Raw genomic sequence first — 6,617 nt, 5'->3', positions numbered from 1 at the left:
AAAAGACTCTATAGTAACCATTTAGTATGAAATTATGGGTGAAATGACCTTTTCACGCATGTGATTAACTGGGTATCCATAGGCCAGTCCATGGTGAAGGCCTAGGCCAGTCAGTGCATGACACTCCTCTAGCCAGTCAGTGAGCTTCAATAGTAGATAACCAACATGACACCTAGAAACATAGTTTCATAGTTTTTGTATTTTTCCTCTTCCATCAAGCCCATGAAAATTATTGAGAAAGCAGATTTGAAAATTATTGAGAAAGGAGTATTGATTTCCTTATGGTAATCTTTCTGAAATAATGATAGTATTCCAATGAAGATGAAAACTAGCATTCTTAGAATGGCAGAGGCATTACCAAAACAGACATGTGGAGCCCAATCCTTGGTAAAACTGAACTCAAGCCTATTATCCTGGACTTTATAGTGATATGAACAAGCAAGTACCTTCCTTGTTTAAACAAGTTCATAAGGATTATTCCATTATTAACCGCAAACATAGAAATCCCAATTAACATCTATAAGTAAGTAGATCTCTTTATATTGTACAAGCAAGTCTTATAAGCTTTATTCACTTTTATCCCATTTCTCAATTTGTGAGCTAAATGCACAGATATTATTGCTCGTTTTATAGAATTTAGAGACTCAAAGAGATTAGAGGATTTTGCTAACATAAATTCAGCTATTTTTTTAGTAAGTTGCAATGTTCTATGTGATATCACTAAATTGTTTAGAAAAGTCATTAGAAAAGTCATATAAAGCACAAGACAACTTTATATTTCTTCTGGTAAGTTTATTGGGACAGAGAATTAGTTAGATCCTTCTAAACAAAATTGAACAGTTGGAGGACTAACTCTAAGAAAGGAAGTAAAAATGACAGCTGTTGTCATCTAGCCTTCTGTGAGATGGTCAGATATCTCCTGTAAATCCTTTGTATAATTTCATGCCTAATACTACCTTTTGCCTATTTTCAGTAACACATGTATGTCTTACACTTCTGAAAAATGATCAAAAACCCTTTCAGTTAGCCTTGTACTTTTCTGTCAAGAAAAAAAGCCTTAGATTAAACTCATTAACTTTAAAGTATTAGGGGCTTAATTAAAATGCAAATCCTACTCAAAGATTTGCATTTCAATGAAGAAGAATGAAGAGGTTGATACTCTCCTTACAGGAATAAAGCTGCACTTCGAAATTATATGGGGACAAAGATGTATCACTACCATTTTGCAAACCACACTTTTGGATAACTGACTTCAAAACATTGCATTATTACTAAGGCTGGAGACTACAGTGACTTCAGTACACAGGAGTGTGGTAAGTTGTTGATGGAAACATGAAGGGAATCAGCCACAAGCATGAGTCCAATATTTTAGGAAGTTGTAGGAAGTTAAGTAGACATATTTTCATTTTGTTTTAGTCATAAGTTAGGTTAGTATTGTTAATAGTTATAGCAACTTATGCATTTAAATGATTACCTTACATAACACTATAGTTTATTTCTTATCTTTTTCTACGTTGAATCATAAGCTTCTTGGCGGCTCAGTTCTCTCTGCTTCTTAGACTGCTTTATTCTCAAGATTAGTGGGAATTATTGTCTTCAAGATCTGTCCACTGTTTGCTTAACACATATTTATTGAAGGTGCAGGTTACAGTTATGTCCTTGAGTAGGGAAGAATTTCTCAACCAGATAAAAATAAGTACAAATCATTGATACATCTGATGACAGTAAAATTTAAAATTTACATACTACAAAAGCATTATAAATGAAGTCAAGCAAAAGCCGTAATATTGTAGAAGATATATTATCCTCATATAACTAAAATATATGTAAAAAGCTCTGATTAAATAAATATGAAGAGACAAAATGGAGATAAGGAAGCAAATTATCAAGTAATTTATGAACGAGCAGTTAGCAAGCACAGAACAAAAGATGCAAAGGACATTTCACCCCTTGTGTCTTCATGGTAGGAATGAGGATTTAGTGGCTAGTAATGCTACATTTTTCCAAAAGAGTAACCCTCTGATTCCTAAACGGCCCTGGAGCTTATTTGGTGGGTGGGGGTGGGGGGGAATGAAGACAAAGCTAGCATCGAATTGCACAGGAATAGATGCCTATTTTTTTTTTCTATCCACTATTTTTCCTCTAGCAGTATTGGAGTTTGAACTCAGAGCCCTGTGCTTGCTAGACAGGTATTGTACCACGAAACCACCCCTTGCCGCACTTCCTCTTCTTTGTCTTTCTTTTCTTTTGTTTGTTTTCTGCCTGGGCATTCATTTGACTGACCTTCTCATATTTTAAGCTTCCTAGTATGTCGAGTCTTCGTCCATCCCACGACGGATGGGTCGAGGAAAGGAAGTGCCCCTGCTTGCCCATTCCCCAGTCTCCCTTAACCTGGGAGACAATCAGAAGGCTCCCTTAGCCCAGGGGACAATCAGACCCAGCGGAGAGTCAAGTCAAGCAAGAACTCATTTATTACCACACAGCAAGCACTTTTTAAAAGCAAAAAAGACCAGGTGGCATGGGGAGGAAAAGGAAGGAACCCATCCCTGTAAAGGTCACAACCTAACATGCACCTCAGCTTCCGCAGCTGTTTATGCACTACATGTAAACAAATTGGGCTCTGCCCACTCAACCCCTTCTCAGCGCCATCTTTGCTGCCCACGTGCCCCACACTGGTATAGCTGAGTGGACAGGTGTGTCCCTTTCAGTGAGATGGAGTGTTGCAGACTTTTTTGCCTCTCATGTAGTTATATTATCCTCACATGACATTTATAAAATTTCCTTAGTTTATCAATATGAACAGATAAAATAGAAAGAAGGGAGAAAATTAAATAATTTATGAGTGGGCAACTACCAAGCACAGAAGAAAAGATGTGAAGGTCATCCCACAACCTGTGTCTTCAGAGTAGAAGATAAAAGTTCTTTTGGTATGACCAAGGCACTGGGCATTTATTTCAGAATTATGGTGTTACAGAAATGATAACTTCATCATCTATAAGCAAATATGGTTTTTATCTGGCAAGAATTTTTTTAGTCAAGTAACATTTAACTGAAAGGTAAGTAGTATCATATGCAGACTTACTAGAAACCAACTTGAAGTGATCTATAATCTGTGTGGCACCCCAGTATAACATCTGTACCTACTGAATAATAATTGCATAAAAGGAAATTAAAGAAAAATGGTAAATTTCATTGCCACCTCAATAAATCTAACTAGGTTGAAATAATAGTAAATAATAGTAGTTCTTCTTTGGTAAGTCTCAAGACCTTTCAACTCTTACAATCCTCTATGAAGATGTGCATTGAATGACAGACACACTGTGTTACTGAAGAGTCACAAATAGCCCTGACTGAAACCTCACAATCTTAGAAGTCCCTGGTATTTGACAAATCTGAGAGTGACTGTTGCTGGTACAAAGACCAAAACAACCAGATGCCATTGCTGCCCTGTGGGCAGTATCTGTTTGTCTCAGCTTTGCCTTCTTGCTTCCTTTTTCATATCTGTGAAGAAGAAAGTAACATATCAGTTTTCTTTCTATGAAAATTGAGATGACATAGAAGAAACTGCATTCCTTGGGTGTGTTTTATACCCTTACAATCATTTCAATGATGTGTATTTCAATCTGTGTATGATTTACATATAAGTTTAATCGTACAATTTTAACCTCTAGTGACTGACTTCCTGTTATATTATGTTTAACTAGTGCTGAGAGATCTGGTCAGAATTTGAGGCCAGTTTCTTAACTCATTGCTAATCAAAAAGGAATCTATTAACAATGCTTGATAAAAAATGTACTCATTACCTTGCCCATGTAATTGTAACCCCTCTGTATGGTATTTTCACAATAAAAAATTTATTAATTAAAAAAATAAATAAAAAATAAAAAAGGAATCTATTTTTTTAAAGGAGACACTGGCAGCTATTAACATTGGAAGACTGGACCATGCTTCCTATTTAAGCAAATCTGTTTCTGGAAGAAGTGGTGAATGCGCACCACTACCAATCTCAAACTTGACTTATACTTGCCTTCAGATTCTGCTGAGCTTTAGTATGTTGATGCCTTTTAGCATCTCATTATTACCTCTCATTATCATGGCTTCTCAACTTCTTTGTGGTCATCCAAGGTGCAGAGCAAGGAGTCTTGTTCTATGGAAATGTATCTGTAAAAGATGAGCATATTTGGCACATGGATCAAACTTTTGTGTTCTGACAAATTTGAAATATGCAGCTGAGGTATAGATAGTGAGAACTCCTTTGTAGAAATGTGGTAGAGACCAGCATGAAGTTCCTTTATACATTTCTCATGTAGCAAGTAGCTCCAGCTGTTTGGAGACTATGGCTGCACCATCATTCTCTTTACCCAGGTCTACTCTAGGCCTCAGGGTAAGTTCTCCTTGGGCATCTCAGTAGCTTTCATAGTTTAGTTTATGACATGAATTTCAATAGACCTAAAGTTGTGCTAGATCTCATTTCTTAAATACTAACTGTTGACTGACAAACCATTTAGCATGGTTTCTTACCTTTGCCATTTTGTTCAGCATTGTGCTATCAGCCATGCTTACATAATTTTTCTGATTTGAAATAGTTATCTCTTTGATTGTAATTGGAATGAACTCCAAGGAAAAGTAAAATTCAACATGATTTCTCCCAACCTCTATTTCTTAGAAGTGGAGTTGTGGCTCAAGTGGTAGTGTACTAGTCTTGAAAAGGGTGAACAAATGCAGCAGGGATACCCATTAGACTCTATGTTGAAAATGAACTATACAAATTGTGGGAGAGGGAAAAACTGGGAGAAAATGAGGGAAGAGGTGACACTGTTCAAAAAGAAATGTATTCATTACCTGACATGTAACTATAACCCTTCTGTACATCACCTTTACAATAAGTAAAACAAAACAAAAATAAAAGAAGCTAAAGAATAGTGCTCAAGTCCTGAGTCTGAACTCCAGTATGAGCATACACACACACACACACACACACACACACACACACACACATGCACACAGAGCCAAATTCCATTTCCCTAAACTATCTGTAAAAGACAAGTGAATAAGAACGCTTAAGTAAATTATTTCCCATGCAAAGTGCAGCATGACTCAGACTTATTAACTTTACTAACTGGGAGGGACAAAGTATAACTTTGTTTCTTTCTTTCTTTCTTTTTTTTTTTTTTTTACATATTTTAAGTCTACTGTCTGATTGGAGGCAGGAATTTTATACAGAATCTTAATTACTATTGGAAATGATCATGACATAACCATGATCAAGTATGTAAAGATTTTGAATCAAGTTATTTTGGAGGTACAACTTTGGAGGTACAACTGCTATTTGATATTTTCAATTAAAAAGCTGATAGGTCTTTTTGGAATTTCCTACAACAGACTGTTATGGTGATTGCAATTTTTCTCCTCTTGGGTAAGTTTCCTGAAGAATAATAAAGCTATCTTTATGCAAAGAGTAAGCAGTGTAGGTGGAAATGAACTCTCAAGTCATATGGCACAGTATAAAGATCATGAATTTTCATCTTAATGAGGACAGTGCTGATATATCAATGTTTTCTTACCCAAATAAAGTATATTGATTTTAATTAAATTAAACAAAATAGAAATATATTCAACTATAAGGCCATTGAATAACAATTTGGTTTTATAAAGTCTTGAAATCTCTTTTTTTTCCCTCTACATACTAAAATTAAAGATAATACATAACTGGATTTTTGTGGTTGATTCTTGTAATCCTAACTACTCAGGAGGCTGAGAGCTGAAGATTACACTTTGAAGTCACCTGGGTTTATAAAGTCCATGAGTTGCTTATCTTTAATTAACAGGGAAAACCTGAATACGGAACTGTGGCTCAAGTGAGAGAGCGCCAGCTTTGAGCAAAGAAGCTAAAGGACAGTGCCCAGGCCCAGAGTTTGAACTCCAGTACTGATATGCACACAAACAAAGATACTACATTAAAATTTATATGCTTTTCCACTAACTTAAAAATATTCCTCCAAAGGCTGGGAAGGTGGCTCAGTGGTAGAGTGCTTGCCTTGCATGCATGAGGCCCTGGGTTCAATTCCTCAGCACCACATAAGCAGAAAAAGCGGGAAGTGGTGCTCTGGCTCAAGTGTTAGAGCGCTAGCCTTGAGCTGAAGAGCTGAGGGACAGTGCCCAGGCCCAGAGTTCAGGCCTCATGACTGACTACATGTATGTCATATATATATATATGATAAGGAGGAATACATATACATATTCCTCCTTGTCAGTTAATTTTTATGATTACATGTTACTCTTGTTCTTAAAATTTATTATAGTTGTGGCTAGTTATGTAATCTCCATGTTTTAGTATTTTCATGTGCAGTATGGAAATAACTTTGCACAGAGGTTCTATCCTTAGGTGAAATAGTACGATGTCAGTAAAACACTAGATGTATCTGACACGCTCTGTGCTTAAATTAATTAGTCACACTCATCTCTGTTACATATGACTTTTCCACACACAAGGCCCTCTAAAGTTGGTAAAGACATGGAGAAAAAAAATGCCCAGCTAAATGTTGCTGATAAATAGCCATGATTTTGGTCTCCATAGGCACATTGCATTTTCTACCTAGTCTAGAGCAGGAGAATGC

The 6,617-nt window shown here is 36.2% G+C and overlaps 1 long non-coding RNA gene across 1 annotated transcript; it reads left to right on the top strand.

Moving 5' to 3' along the window:
- Positions 1-3,579: 3,579 nt before the first annotated feature.
- Positions 3,580-4,016, top strand: LOC122104385. Its single transcript, XR_006146912.1, has 2 exons — positions 3,580-3,792; positions 3,908-4,016. It is a non-coding gene; the product is annotated as an uncharacterized LOC122104385 (long non-coding RNA).
- The last annotated feature ends 2,601 nt before the right edge of the window (positions 4,017-6,617 follow it).

The sequence above is a fragment of the Dipodomys spectabilis genome, unplaced genomic scaffold (assembly GCF_019054845.1).
Source record: "Dipodomys spectabilis isolate Male_0828 unplaced genomic scaffold, ASM1905484v1 ptg000024l, whole genome shotgun sequence".
Lineage (NCBI taxonomy): Eukaryota > Metazoa > Chordata > Mammalia > Rodentia > Heteromyidae > Dipodomys > Dipodomys spectabilis.
Note: the sequence above shows the minus strand (reverse complement) of the source record. Positions and strands in the feature narration are given on the sequence as shown.